We start from the raw sequence: 14,942 nt of genomic DNA, 5'->3' as shown, positions 1-14,942 counted from the left end.
TTAGACGAAGGGAACCTCCAGGGATTACAATACCCCCTCCAGTCTCCACCAACTGAACCTCTGCATGGCAGCCTGAAAATCAAACATCAACATCGAATCAGGACAAAACCTGAACAGGAACATTTAACCTCCTACTTTTTTTTTCGAGAGAAGATCTACCTGAAAGATGGATAAGGAACAGAAGGAAAGTCCAAAGAAGCATATCTCCACTTATGTTGCCTTTCTTTGAGGCTAACTGGTGATTGGCTCTGTGGATGTAAGTTTTCAACAACTGCTTTTAAGGAGATGAAGGGATTGAATTGATTTGCATCATCTCCAAATTATAAGGACGTGGTCCTTTCTTGGGGACTGCAAAAGCATGTGAACAGTTTCAGCTGAAGGTCAACACAACTAACTTCTTTTCTTGTAAATGGCACCTTTAGATAAATGTATTGGAGGGAACAGGTATTAGAGAATGACTTCCATATGCCTAATATTAAATTCATATATTTTGTCATTTTCATTAAAACTCCATGAAGTTTTTAATTTAATTTAAGAAATTAATTTTAACTCATTCAATATGGACAAACCTTGTCCAATTCTTGCAGATAACATGAATGTTTCATTAAAATCCACAATTGTGAACTCTGTGTCAGGCCCTGGGAATCCTAATAATTGTCTCCACAATCTTTAAAGAGTTGTGCGCTTTTCAGCCTTTCAAGATGGAACAATATTAATTGCGAGATCCAAAATCATTTAACTCCTAGTCTAAATCTTGAAATGGATATTAAACAATTAAGCAACAGATTCATTTAACTTCAGAACCAAACATGTGATGGGACATTCTGGCTTTCATGTTTATTTCTTAAAGTGCCAATACATTTAGTGCCATTCCGATCTCCTGGGGAGTGTTGTTCCTTTAAGTTGGGTTTTTGACACAAATTTTAGAATCCGGATACCATCCTGAAGAAAGCCTACACTGCCAGTTCTGGTGGGCATTAAGGGACAATGAGAGAGAATAAAGTAATGTAAGTAACCTGATCCTATGGCTTTATAGGTAATAACTGGCACTTTGAAGTATTTTTTTGTAACAAATACAGTAATATTCACACAGTAGATGGCAGTGTTTACAAGTCTGGATCTTTGGTATATATTCTATTTTCTTTTGTTTTAAGGACAGTTTCCTGTTACAGTTAAAACAGTTAAGCAGTAAAGCACATGGTGACCAGTGACATGCAGTCAGGTGTGGCAAGTGAGGCACAGTCTCACCTCTCATCATGAAAAGAAAAAAAATGTAAAAGGAAAACATTAAATTAAATGTTTGTATTTATCTACTGATCTGTACCATAAAGTTTTTCTCCATTTAACTTCACCAGTTTTACATTATTTGGTATTAAAATTGCAGAATTTTCACATTTACCATTCAACTAATGATTGGATTGGATTGGATTTATTGGATTTCTACGCTGCCCTATTCCCAGAGGGACTCAGAGTGGCTCACAAACCAAAGTAAGGGGGGGGGATACAAACAGGAGGAAACATCAGACAAACACCTACAACAATTTAAAAAAATCAACAACCACACAAATTCAAGTGGGGGACGAGAACTCGTTAGCCCCAGGCCTGTCGGAACAGGCAGGTTTTAAGGGCTTTGCGGAAAGCCTGAAGGGTGGTGAGGGTCTGAATCTCCATGGAGAGCTCCTTCCAGAGGGCCGGAGCAGCCACAGAGAAGGCCCTCCTCCTGGTGGTAGCCAATCGGCATTGGCCGGTAGATGGAATTCGGAGGAGGCCTAATCTGTGGGATCGAATAGGTCTGTTGGAAGTAATTGGCAGCAGGTGGTCTCTCAAGTACCCAGGTCCAATACCATGAAGGGCTTTAGTGAGGAGAGAGCTGAGGTGAGGCTGAGCTAGCTGCTGCCTCACCGAGGATGACTCTGCTTAACTGCTTTACATGATCTGTAATGAGACCATATTGCTGTCTCTCTGTATGTCACTTTTAATAGTTTAGCTGATGTATATAATATAAAATGGAGTGTTTTTTGTCAACAACTGTGTGTGGAACGTGTTTCTTGTGCTGAGCGATCATAAAACGCCTAAAAAGTCAAACTAGGTGAGGCACGCAGTTCTCCTGTCTCATAGTAGAGGGCGCTCATTCTTCCTGTGACTCAGCAGAGTAAGTGACAGCCACAGAGCACGATGACATCAAGGACGACTTTCTTCCCTGGCTGTGATCACCATTGAGACAGAGAGACTTTTAAAACTAAAAGAAGACAATGAAAAATTCTACCAATAAGTTATAGATGCTTTTGATCAGAAGGAGCGGCGGGTGGATTTCATTCATAAGTAAAGATAAGACCCATAATAACTTCAATTTTTTTTCAATTAAATGTTTTCTTTGTGCTACATTATGTGTAAGAAGTACTGATATGAGACTTTAAACATAACATGTTAAGTGCTGCCAATCTAATATTGGATAAGGTAATTTGTAAGATTTTTATGTTGGTAAATCTGATTCTGATGATGTCAGTGCCTCACCAGCCATAAACCTCACTGCACGTCACTGATTTTGTCTGTACACTTTGTTAGATCTGTGGTTCTATGAACAGAATTTCTAACAGAAGCTAATGCTACTAATACAACAGAAGTTTTATAAGGGTTAAACTGTGCATCCCCCTAAATTCTCAAACAATGCAGATTAGAAATGTTCCTCCAGGCCTTCCAGTTCTCTATCATCCACCAGAGTCCATTTTAGCTCATACCACTTCATTGACTCCAACCAGCCACCTCATTCATTGACTCCATCCACCCACCTCATTCTCTCTTGTCCCCTTTTTCCTTTGCCCTCCATTGTTTCCCAGCATTAGGCTCTTCTCCAGTTATTTCTTCCTTCTCATTAGTTGGCCAAAGTATTTGAGTTTCATCTTCAGGATCTGGCCTTCTGAAATGGAGTTAGAGTTGATCTCTGTAGGACTGACTGGTTTGATCGCCTTTTTCCTGTTAGACTTAAAACAGTTAAGCAGTAAAGCACATGTTGACTGTACACTTTGCTTGATCTGTGGTTTTACGAACATAATTTCTAACAGAAGCTGTGCTACTAATGTTACAGAAGTTTTATTAGGGTCAAATTGTGCATGCCCCTAAATTATCAAACAATGCAGATTAAAATCTTTGTCAAGAGCAGCCCTGTTTAAAAGCCACTATTAGTATATCTTTCAGCGTTTTGTGTGCCTTTGGTGTTTAGTCATGCCAGCCACATGACCACAGAAACATCTTCAGACCGTTTTGTCTCTTTGGATTTGAAATGGAGGTGAACACCGCCCCCTAGAATCAGTAGTTAAAACAGTTAAGCAGTAAAGGACATGTTGACTGTACACTTTGTTAGATCTGTGGTTCTATGAACATAATTTCTAACAGAAGCTAGTGCTACTAATGTAACAGAAGTTTTATTAGGGTCAAATTGTGCATCCCCCTAAATTCTCAAACAATGCAGATTAAAATCTTCTTCAAGAGCAGCCCTGTTGAGAAGCCACAAGCAAAGTAAACATCATAAGAACCTGACTCTGGGGGAGAACAGTCACATGAGAAAACTTCTTACAAGACCCTCCCCCATTCTGACAATTTTCAAGGACGGAGGTGGAAGTATTCAGAGTTGAAAGACTATTACTGCATCTTTTTCATGAAAATACTTTTGATTTATAATGTATTGGTTTTCCTTGTCTGGACTAGCTTGAAGGTTTGATTGGATGCTGAGTAAAGTATGATTGGTTCAGTTTCTATTGAAGAAGAAGCAATGGAAACATCAGTGAACAGGTTGCTTTGACAAAAGTAAACAGTCATTGTTACAAAAGAAAAAAGAGCTGAAGCAGTTTTACAGCTTTGCAATCAGCAGATAATATTTGTAAGCAATTCAAGCAGCTACTGATTCACTGGAGTATAAGAAAGATGGGAAATGCAGCTGAATCAGACTTCCAACATTCTATAATTTCAGCTGCTCTTTTTTTAATATTCAAAATCAGAGGTGGAATTTACGCTCATTATATTTGATTTACAGTTGTTGTATTTAGCAGATCTTTTCAAAAGAAAACTTGATTTGGGGAAAAACAGGGGGGGGATTTTGTAGAATTCAAAATATTTTATGAAGAATATGGCTTCTTGTGGAAGAAATCCCTGGAATCTTTCTGAAATGAATCCCTGAAGAGAAAAGGGAGGACATTTTGAGATGGCATTTAGCTCTGGAAGAAGAACATTTGAGAAACCACAGGAAAATAATTAGAAACCAATGAGTGAAACTTGTTCAGCCACACTAACTCTGGAGCAATAGTTTCTTTAGTGGTATTTTTGTTTTGTGTTTTCATTTTCATCTCTTCCTTGCCAGAGTGGTTTTGTTCCAGATGGTTACACAGCTTATTTTGTTGATCTTGGATGTCCTCTATTGAGACATTTTAGTAGCGAAAGGAAAGGTTTTTGCATGAGATGCCTTAAGATTTATTTCACTGTGTCTCTTGCACAGTAATAGACAGCTGTGTCTTCCGCTTTTAGGTTGTTCATTTGCAGATAGAAGTTGGAACTGTCCTTGGAAGCAGTAAAACGTCCTTGGATTGTTGGGGAATAATAGTTGCTACCAGAATTATAATACCAAACAAGCCATTCCAGTCCTTGGCCAGGTTTCTGTCTGATCCAACCCATCCAGTAGCTGTTAACATTGAATCCTGTGACAGCACAAGTCAATTTATGGGATTCTCCTGGTTTCTTCAGCGCTGCATCTGACTGGGTCAAAGCTACCTGGGAGAGGCCACCTAATGAGAAAAGACAAAGCACAATTGGATGATTGTTAGAAAGTAAGGTCCATAGTAAAGATGTAAAATTCCCTTCAGTGCTAGGAAAAAAAACTTAGTATGATCCAAATTACAAACCTCTAGAGAAGGAGGCCAGTATGATGAGAATTAACAAGTGGGGTGTCATTGTGAAAAAGGAATAAGATTTGCACCTTGAGTTGAACCTGAAGAAGGAGAGTTTAAATAGGAAATGAAAGTCTTGTTGGCTTTGCATAAAACCTGCTGGGAGCTGTATAAATATTAGATGAGGTCCAGAAGTGTACTGAAATTTAGTTGAGAATAGATGATGATATAGAGTGAGATTCATATAGATGCAAGCAGTCCTCCATATTTATGCTGCCATAAATAAAGGAAACCACATGACTGGACACAAATCTTCAACCATTTTTTTTAGTAATTGATTTGAGAATATTTTTAAGCAAATGTATTGCTCCAAATGGGGGGATTTTTTTTTCATTGATATTTTGCTGTGTCTAGCAGATATTCTCAAAACAGAATTTGATTTGGGAAAATAGGAGGATAGCAAATTCCCTACAATTCAAAAGATCTAATGAAAAATATGTCTCCTCAGGAATCTTTCTCAAATGAATCCCTGAAGAGGAAAGGGAAGACATTTTGAAATGTCCTCTGGCCCTGAAAGGAGACAAATCTGCAGAAACCATAGCAAACTAATTAGAAACTAATAAGTGAATGATGTTGAAACCATGACAATAGGGAGTAATAATAGGGTCTATTGATTTGGCATATTCATTTCATCCCTATTCTGATTCAGTGATTTTTCCCAGAATATGGAGAACTCATTTTCTGATTCCCTGGAGACATTGCAGTTGCAAAACGAAAGGTTTTTGCATGGGATCCTGTACCATTTCAAACCAATGGCTGTCAATCTCTTCTTAGAAATATCCAGGGTTAGAGCATTCACATTCAGACCTGCAAGATTCTGGTATATTATACTTTCTCTATCACTCTGGTTGCTTTCCTGATTGTGTAGATGAGAATTGGTCTTTTCTTGAAGATGCCCTCCAGGGACAGGGGATGGATGGTTGTGCTTTCTTCTTTTCGATTCTCCTCTCAAGTAATGAAGTGATTGTACATTGAAGAAAGAAAATGGACTCACTGTGTGCCTTGCACAATAATACAAGGCAGAGTCTTCAGGCTTCCAATTGGTCATTTGGAGATAAGCTGAAGTCTGGGAATTGTCCCTGGAAATGGTGAATCTTCCCTCAACTTTGGAGTTATAGCACTGAGTAGTTCCTTGTGGTTTGCTCACTCCTGCCACCCATTCCGGTCCTTTTCCTGAAGACTGTCGGATGCAGTGGATTTCAGAATTAGTGAAGTTGAATTCAGATGCTTTACAGATTAGACGAAGGGAACCTCCAGGGATTACAACACCCCCTCCACCAATTTCACATCTGCTTGGCAGTCTGAAAATCAAACATCAACAGAGAATGAGGACAAAACCTGGACAGGAACGATTATTATGTCCTACTTTTTTTATGAGAGAAGATCTACCTCAAAAGACGGATAAGGAATAGGAGGAAAGTTCTAAGAAGCATATTCCCAGTTATGTTGCCTTCCCTTGAGGCTAATTGGTGGCTGGCTCTGCAGATGTAAGTTTGCAAGAACTGTTTTTTAAGGATATGAAGCACTTGAATTAATTTGCATCATCTCCGTATTATAAGGACGTCTCCCTTTCTTGGGATCTGCAAAATAATGTGAACATTTTCACCTTAGGGTCAACACAACGAACTTTTTTACTTATAAACTGGCACTTTTAGATAAATGCCCTGAAGAAAACTAGTTTTGCACAAATGATGCCTAATATTAAATTCATATGTTCAGGTGAATTTTTGCAAGATCTGCTTTTAAAGAGATAAATCCGTTGAATTCATTTGCATCATCTCCATATTATAAGGACAATGTCCTTTCTTGGGGACTGCAAAATCATGTGAACATTTTCAGCTTAAAGTCAACAAAACTAACTCCTTATCCTGTAACTTGGCATTTTTAGACAAATGTATTATCCAGAATAGGTATTGAACAAATGACTTGCATATACCTAATAATTTCCTCTCCCAAAATTAAACAGTTCTAAGCTTCTCAGCCATTTCAAGATCAAACATTTCTATTCATGAGGTTCCAAAATCATTTTACTCCCAGTCTAAATCTTGAAGTGGATATTAAATAATTAAGTACCAGACTCAATTAACTCTCAGAACTAAAATGTGTGGGGAAATTCTAGCTTTCATGTTCATTTCTTAAAGTGCCAAGAAATTTAGGGGCATTCAGATCTGGAGGCTGTTGTTTCATTAAGTTGGAATTTTAACACAAATTTTAGAATCGGTTCCCATCCTGCAATAAGCTTGCACTGCCAGTACTGGTGGGCATTAAGGGACAATCAAAGGGAATGATGTAAGACAAGTAACTGATCATATGGCTTTATAGGTAATAATTGGCACTTTGAAGTATTTTGGTGTAACAACTACAGTAGTATTCAGTTAGTAGATGGCAGTGTTTTCAAGTTCGGATCTATGGTATATACTGTATGTTCTTTTGTTCTAAGTTACAGTTAAAGCAGTTAAGCAGTAAAGCACGTGGTAAGTGTGCACTTTGTTTGATCTCTGATACTATAAACAGAATTTATAACAGAAGCTAGTGAAATTAACACATTAGAAGTTTTATCATGGCCAATTGCATATCCCTCTAAATTCTCGAACAATTCAGATTAGAAATCGCCTTCAAGAGTAGCCCCTGTGATGACTCACTACCAGAACATCATTCAGAAGAATCTGGGTCTAGGGGAGAACAGTCACATGATAAAACCTCTTACAAGAACCTTCCTCGTCTTCTCAAAATAGAACTTTTTGGGGGAAAATAGCAGGAGAGGAGATTCTATACAATTCAAAACTTGTAATGAAAAGTATGTGTCCTCATGGAAATAATCCCAGGAATCTTTCTGAAATGAATCCCTGAAGAGGGAAAGTTGCATGTTTTGAGATGGCATTTTGGTCCTGGAAGAAGAACCTGCAGGAAACCACAGAAAAATAGTTAGAAACCAATGAGTGAAAGATGGTCAACCACACTAAGTGTGGAGTAATAATATCTTTTGTGGTATTTTTGTTTTGCCTTTTCATTTCCGCCTCTTCTCTGCCTCAGTGATTCTGTTCCAGATGATTACACAACTCATTTTGTGATTATCTGGTGTCCCCTACAGAGACATTTCAGTATTGAAAGGAAAGGTTTTTGCATGAGATGCCTTAAGATCTATTTCACTGTGTATCTTGCACAGTAATAGACAGCTGTGTCTTCGGCTTTTAGGTTGTTCATTTGCAGGTAGAAGTTGGAACTGTCCTTGGAGGCAGTAAAACGTCCTTGGATTGTTGGGGAATAATTGTTGTTGCTACTAGATGTCTGATAGAGAACAAGCCATTCCAGTCCTTGGCCAGGTTTCTGCCTGATCCAACCCATCCAGTAGCTGTTAACATTGAATCCAGAGACACTACAAGTCAATTTATGGGATTCTCCTGGTTTCTTCAGTGCTGCATCTGACTGGGTCAGGAGAATCTGGGAGAGGCCACCTAATGAGAAAAGACAAAGCACAATTGGATGATGGTTAGAAAGTAAGAGCCATAGTAAAGATGTAAAATTCCCTTCAGTGCTAGAAAAAAAAACTTAATATGATCCAAATTACAAACCTATAGAGAAGGAGGCCAGTATGATGAGAATTAACGAGTGGGGTGTCATTGTCAAAAAGGAATGAGATTTGCACCTTGAGTTGAACCTGAAGAAGGAGAAGGAGAGTTTAAATAGGAAGTGAAAGTCTTGTTGGCTTTGCATAAAACCTGCGGGGAGCTGTATAAATATTAGATGAAGTCCAAAAGTGTACTGAAATTTAATTGAGAATAGATGAAGATATTGAGTGTCTGGATGCAAGCAGTCCTTGACTTAGGCTCTGGAATTTTGGTTGTTAGAGAGTGCTGCCATAAGTAGAGGAAACCACATGACTGGACACAAATGTTCAACCATTCTTTTCAATGATTCTAAGAGAATCTTTGGGTTTTTGAGCAAATCTATTGCTCCAAATCATGGGGACACATTTTTTTACTGATACTTTGCCCTCCCTCTCTATCTCCATCTGTTTGGCACTACACTTTGTAAAAAAACAATGTTCTCTTTTTTTACAGAGGCCAAATACATACTGTCAAACTCACCCCATTTCTAAATTCTGTTACTTTTTGATTGTTCTGTGAGTTATCTTTTTCCAGAAAATCTATATCTCTCCTTCTCTGCTTCAGTCTCTCTGTCTCTGTCTCTCTGTCTTGGTCTATCTTTCTCTCTCTTTCCCTCTCTCTCTTTTCCTCTCTCCCTCTGCCTCTTTATCTCCCTCCCTCCCTCTCTCCCTCCCCCCCCCCTTTCTCTCTGCCTTGTCTCTTTGTCTCCCCCTCTCTCTCTTCATCCCACTCTTTTTCCCTCCCCCATCTCTCTCCCCTCTCTCTGTTTCCATCTGTTTGGCACTACACTTTGTAAAAAACAATGTCCTCTTTTTTTTACAGAGGCCAAATAGATACTGTCACACTGTGTGCTCTCGGACACAGAAATACACAGATGAATCTGAAACTGTGGCTGAATTCAGTTGGAGGGAGAACTCATTCCTGGGCTTATCTGCAGAAATGGTGGCACGGCCTTTTAAAGAATCAGCATACACTTTGCCTCCACTGTTGACATTTATGGCTGAGAGCCATTCAAGACCTTTCCCGTGGGGTTGCCTGACCCAATGCCAAGCGAGAGATGAAGAAGTAACAAAGGAGAAACCTGTGACTTTACAAACTAGGTTGAATTGACTTCCAGGTCTCACCACTGCCGGCCCAGATTCTGTGAGCTGAATGTCTGAGAAGACCCCTTGGGGAAAAGAAAAAAGGAAAGGAAAGGATTGCAATCAGTAAACAAGATCTCTGGACAAATAAAGATATATTAGTCCCATTAAAAATTCTTACATCTTGGCAGAGCCATAAAACAAAATGCAAAGAACCACAATGCCATGATGGCCACCTAGGATGTCTCAGTGAGATCTCTGAACTTCAAAGGAAGTGATGATCTCTGAGTGGAGGGGCTTATTTTGAAGCAAGGCCTCAGCACTCCATATCATAAAATTTGCATGAGCTCCTCCTCTATTGAGTGGTGAAAAATAAATGAAGACACAAAACCTGAGTTTGTTATAAGATTGGCTCAAGGACCTCTTTTGATAAGGTGAGGTGGAGAGAAATTGAAATCTCAGGTCTGTATGAAGCACCAAATATTATTTTCAGACACTTCAGCATGAAGTGCCTAACTTGGGGGAGAGAAAAAGTAAAAATATACAGTATTGTTCAGAGTATAAGACACACCTTTTCCCTCAAAAAAGATGGTGAAAATCTGGGTACATCTTATACATTGAATACAGAATTTTTTCTTCCCGAATCCCCACCCCTTCACCAAAATGGCTGTGCATTCCCTTATGGAGCCTGTCAAAGGGCTCCTGGGGGCTGGGGAGGGCAGAAATGAGCAAAAAAGGGCTATCCCCCCCAGCCCCCAGCAGCACTCTATAAGCTTCCGTAAGGCTATGCATGCAATTTTTTATAACAAGATCTAAATATAAATTTGTTAATAAAATTTTCTAGGTCTTTTTCCCATGTCATAATTTGCAATTTATATCCAAATTTCTTTTGCTAGATTACCAAAAATGTATATATCATTAAGCTGTATCCATTATTGTTTCCTTATTGTTATTATAGTTAACTAATTGTTAGCAAATAAACATTTGATAATCTAAAACAATCCAAGAGTTACAAAATTCCTACTTATTAATCAACAAAATCAACTATTTTTTTATTATCAACTTTCATTGTCAACCTATATCTTTCCAATAACAAAACAGTCTTATCTCTCTTGCCAATTGTGGTGTCAGTCTTCTTTTTATCTCCTTTATAAGGTTTTTATAGACTTCTCTCTGCACTTTGTTGCTTGAAGGGTCTCTCAGATAATCTCATTGCCCACCAGTTGTTACTAAAATTGACTTGTTTTTGGTTGTCAAACTTGCTAAAATTTCTCTTCTTATTTCTATCATCATTAGTAGTTTTTTTTCCTTCTGTGTCATGGAATCTGTGGTAGAGTTCCAATTCATCAAATTCCCTTTTCCATATTCCCTTCTTTCCACTTTCACCCACATTTGCTCCATTAATAAATTCATCTATTGTCTTATCTTTATCTTCTATATCTTCATTCTCCCCTTAAATTTCTTGGGTCCCAACCCCTTCATCTTTGGCTGTGAGGAAGACTAGTCTTTCCAACTTCTTCTCAATTCTCCCATATTCTTCCAATATATGTTGAATTCCAGCCAAGATATTTTGGAATTTTAAGGTTTCCTCATCTAAGTATTGATCCATGTCTCCAAAACAGAAGAAAGAAAGAAAAAAGAAAAAAAAAGAACTAATAGCGACTCTAACCTTCCAGGCCTCTTTTATTTTTTATTTTAAATTGACTTGAACACAAGTTCTTTTATGCTCTTCAAAGGAGAAGGGTTCTTTTTTTCCCTGTTTCTTTCTTTCCCCTGCCAAAATAATTCTCAGAGGCACCTGTGAAAACAATTTGTGTCCTTGATTCTTTATCAGTTTCTGTAAACAAGTTGCAAACCCTTCAGCTACAAAGTTAGTGAAGTCAAATAAGGAAGGAAAAGAGATTCATTGTTTCAAAAACCCCAGCGTCTGACCTCCGAGTGGCAGTGTTAATTTTCACCTTCTAATATTTAACTCTGGCTTAAAGGGAACAAAGTTCTTTAGATTTCTTTTAGTGTGGTTTGATAACAAGTAGTAGGAAGAATTGTTAAAATAAGAAGTCAAAAAAACTAAAGCAACAAAAAGCAGAAGAAAAATCATTCCGTTCACTTTAAGTGGAGAGATGAAAAAAATGTTGCGAGCACTTCAATCCACAAAAAATAGTTACAAAAAGAAAAGAAAAACTTTCCACAGCGATCCAATTCGGGTTATTTTTGCCGCTCAGTTCTTTTGCTTAAGGATCTTATTTGGCTTTAAAGAAACATTTCTTTGGGCACTCTTTAGAAAAAAGGAAAAAATACCTCACCAGATGGATTCACTTTCTCTTTTCACTTCCTTCCTTCTGGAGCATCCTGATTTCATCAGCCCTGGGGCTGCCTATTCACCGCTGGCTTGAAGCACTTCCCTTCAGGGATTTTGCGATATCCCTGAGACCAGCAAGCCTTTGTCTTCCTGATCACCATCTCTATGGGACAGTTTAGGTCTCAATGGACCATCCAGTGGCAAAAGTGTGAACGGTGGTCTCAGAGTAGTGAGACTGCATATTGTGACATTGCGACGTGGCTCATCCTTCTCCCAGTAGCAAGTCATGGTTGTCACATGTAGAAGCAGCCACGTCACTGGAAACAAGTCAAAGAGCATTTGGTCAGTTAACCAGCATGTTGAAGTGGGGGTCAGTGCAACTCAGAGATCAAAAGCTTTATACTGCCCAAAGTGTCCATTCCTTTACATTCTGGAGCGATGCAGATTAGAAATATACTTCAAGGGCTGTCCTGGGCAGAGTACTTTACAGTAAGCCAACTGCAGAGGGTCCGTGACCCGACAAATGCACGAACGTCAAAAGCGCGCCGACAAAACCACGGCGCTAAAACCACAATGTCAATAGCACGCCGACAACAGCGCGCCTACAAAACCGCACCGACAGAAGCACGTTTTAATTAAGGTAAGGTTTAGGGTTACGTTTAGGGTTAGGTTTAGGGTTAAGTTTAGGGTTAGGTTTAGGGTTAGGTTTAGGGTTAGGTTTAGGGTTTGGTTTAGGGTTAGGGTTACAGCGCGCTTCTGTCGGCGCGCTGTTGTCGGCGCTTCAGCGCTCATTCGTCGGCGCGGTTTTGTCGGCGCGGTTTTGTCACCACGGTTTAGTCAGGCACGCTTTTGTCGTTCGCGCATTTGTGGTGGAACCCAGAGGGTCAAGGAAATGATCTTGAGGTACAAGAGGAAGAACCACTACCAGGGGAGGAGTCACAGAAAATAAACATGAGTGTGGGTCAGAGCTGCAATCTTAAGATCTGAAAATAAACAGATGCTGATGGAGTCACTTGATCCAGAAATGAGTACACTTCGCAAAGAAGAAGCAATGAAATTGTCAACTCAAAGGTGATTTTCACAGAACTCCACAAAAAATGTCACAACAGGAAAGTGAGCTGAAGCCTATTCTAAGGAGGAGAATTGCTCCTCATATGTTAGGAAACAATTGAGACAAATACCTCCCTGAGACATTGGGGTATAAGAAGGATAGGAAGCACAGCAGAATCTGATTTCCAAGATTTTCCTATTTTAGCTGAATTCTGTTGTATATTTCTAAAAGAGAACTATAATTCACTCTGTCTCTTGCTTAGTTTATACTTTGCGTTGTCTAGCATACCTTCTCAAAATGGAGCTTGATTTGCAGGGGGGGGACAGCAAGAGAGGAAATTCCATACAATTCAAAACATTGAATGGAAAATATGGCTTGTCATGTGGAAAAATAATCCCAAGAATCTTTTTGAAATGAATCCCTGAAGAGGAAAGGGGGCACATTTTGTGATGCCATCTGGCCCTGGCATAAGAAGAACCTGCAGGAAACCACAACAAATTAGCTGGCAACCAACACATGAATGGCGTTCAAGCAAACTAGAGTAACAATATATTTTGGGGTATATTTGTTTTGTCTGTTCCTTTCCATCCTTTCTCTGCCTGAGTGATTTTGTTGCAGATGCTTAGACAACTACTTTTGTGGTTCTCTGTTGTTCCCCTCAAAACCCTTTTCAGGAAAGGTTTTTGCATGAGCTCCTTAAGATCTATTTCACTGTGTCTCTTGCACAGTAATAGACAGCTGTGTCCTCAGCTTTTAGGTTGTTCATTTGCAGATAGAAGTTGGAACTGTCCTTGGAGGCGGTAAACCGTCCTTGGATTGTTGGTGAATAAGAGTTGCTACTAGATGAATAATAGTAAACAAGGAATTCCAGTCCTTGGCCAGGTTTCTGTCTGATCCAATACATGTTGTAGCTGTTAACATTGAATCCAGTGACAGCACATGTCAGTTTATGGAATTCTCCTGGTTTCTTCAGCACTGCATCTGACTGGGTCAAAGCTACCTGGGAGAGGCCACCTAATGAGAAAAGACAAAGCACAATTGGATGATGGTTAGAAAGTAAGAGCCATAATAAAGATATTAAATTTCCTTGAGTGCTAAAAAAAAAAACAATAACGTGGACTAAATTACAGACCTTTGGAGAAGGCAGCCAACATGATGAGAATTAAGAAGTGGGTTGTCATTGTGAAGAAGTTTGGAGGGATAGGTTTTGCACCTTGAGTTGAACCTGAAGAAGGAGAATGAGAGTTTAAATAGGAAGTGAAAGTCTTGTTGACTTTGCATAAATCCTGCTGAGAATTGTATAAACAGGACATGAACTCCAGGAGCGTATAGATATCTAGCAGAGTGTATTGTTTTACAAAGAAGATGGAGTGTACCTGAATGTAGACAGTCTTCAACTTATGACTACAATTTCGACCATCATTTTAGTAGCAAGTCATTGTTGTCACAGGTAGAAGCACCCACTTCACTGGAAACAACAAAGAGTGCATTTGTTCTGTTATCCAGCATGTTGAAGTGGGAGTCAGTGCAACTCCAAGACTGAAAGGCTTTATAATGGCCAAAGTGTCAATTCCTTTACACTCGAGAGCATGTCAGCGTTCCAAGTATCATGTAGAATTAAATCAGAGTCCAAGGCAAAACGATCCTTAAATTCCAATTTAATAAAGCAGACACCTTAGCACATTGCTGTGGAATCCCAATTCTGGAAATTACATCAGAATCCCACCCAGTTAAAAGTTCATGATCTTGTCCCCATACCCACAGTCCATCACATGATCCAATCTTCTTCCACACTGGCATCCACCCAGCTGCTTCCGGTCAGGTGTAAAAGTGCGGAGAGAAAAGATGACTTTGGCTTCTAGAAAAGAATGAAAACAATACATTCCACAATCCTACTCCTGTCTATTCCCCCTCCCATCAACTATACTAATGAAACAGCTAAATGAAATAAGAGAAAGTATGGCA

The 14,942-nt window shown here is 39.1% G+C and overlaps 2 pseudogenes; both read right to left on the bottom strand.

Annotated features, from left to right (window-relative positions):
* Window positions 1-4,464: 4,464 nt before the first annotated feature.
* On the bottom strand, window positions 4,465-4,941 carry LOC148046739 (Ig heavy chain V region pseudogene; annotated as a pseudogene).
* Window positions 4,942-8,078: 3,137 nt separating this feature from the next.
* LOC148046738 (Ig heavy chain V region pseudogene) lies at window positions 8,079-8,558 on the bottom strand (annotated as a pseudogene).
* Between the last annotated feature and the right edge of the window lie 6,384 nt (window positions 8,559-14,942).

Source organism: Thamnophis sirtalis, unplaced genomic scaffold, assembly GCF_051295495.1.
Source record: "Thamnophis sirtalis isolate CommonGarterSnake01/CBP01778 unplaced genomic scaffold, rThaSir2_p1.2 scaffold_4, whole genome shotgun sequence".
Lineage (NCBI taxonomy): Eukaryota > Metazoa > Chordata > Lepidosauria > Squamata > Natricidae > Thamnophis > Thamnophis sirtalis.
Note: the sequence above shows the minus strand (reverse complement) of the source record. Positions and strands in the feature narration are given on the sequence as shown.